Source organism: Phalaenopsis equestris, unplaced genomic scaffold (assembly GCF_001263595.1).
Source record: "Phalaenopsis equestris unplaced genomic scaffold, ASM126359v1 Scaffold000572, whole genome shotgun sequence".
In the NCBI taxonomy this organism is placed as follows: domain Eukaryota; kingdom Viridiplantae; phylum Streptophyta; class Magnoliopsida; order Asparagales; family Orchidaceae; genus Phalaenopsis; species Phalaenopsis equestris.
The window spans coordinates 587980-588808 of NW_018165012.1; positions in this window are offsets into that span (position 1 = coordinate 587980).

Below are 829 nucleotides of genomic sequence, written 5' to 3' on the forward strand. Positions count from 1 at the left end.
GCCGCTCTGCTCCCGAGGACGTAGGCATCTTTGCCGAACCTCGTTAAATCTCTGTGTTCTTCTGGATTTGTGTCGTTACTGTTTTTCTTCGCTTTTATTTTCTCAACAAGTGGTATCAGAGACAAGTTCGAGGGCAGGAAAGAAAACTGCGGCGGCGCAAGAAGGCAAGAAGAACGATTTAGGGGATTTTGGAAGGCGAAGGATCTGCCTGGCTTCGGTTCGGAATCAAGTAGGCAGGAGTTGGCAGACGCAGATTTCTGCTGGTCAAGATCTGCGCGAGGTGCTCTTCGCGACGGGACGCGCGGGTTTTCAGCGAAGTGTTCGCGCGGGGTTCATCCGCGGGACAAGGAAGCTTTGCGCAGGAGGCATCGCAGGGCAGCGCAGAGGGAAGCTCCGATTTGGCGCGATTTGGCGCTGGAGAGGAAAAAGGTTCGCGCGAGAAGAAGGTAGAAAAGGAAAGGAGCGGGGGGCTTTGCGGGCAGGATGCATCGCGCAGAAGGTCCGCTGCTTGGAAAGGAAGGTTCGCGGAGGGCGCGCCATGGAAGGAATATTCCTTTTTTTTTTTTCTCCGGTGAAGGGCTGCTACATTCCATTTCTGTCTCCGGTGAAATAGCAATTTCCTAATTTCCGAATCCCTTCCGCCTGAAGGCTGCTGCAGAGTTGGAAAGGGAAGTTTGTTAATTAAGGAAAACTTAATTAAAGAAATTTAATTAAGCAAATTTCGTTAATTAACGGTTAATTAACGGAAACTATTTGATTAAAAAAAAAAAAAAATCAAATATATATATTTTTTTTTTTTCTTTTTTTTAAAAAAAAAAAAAAGAGAGAG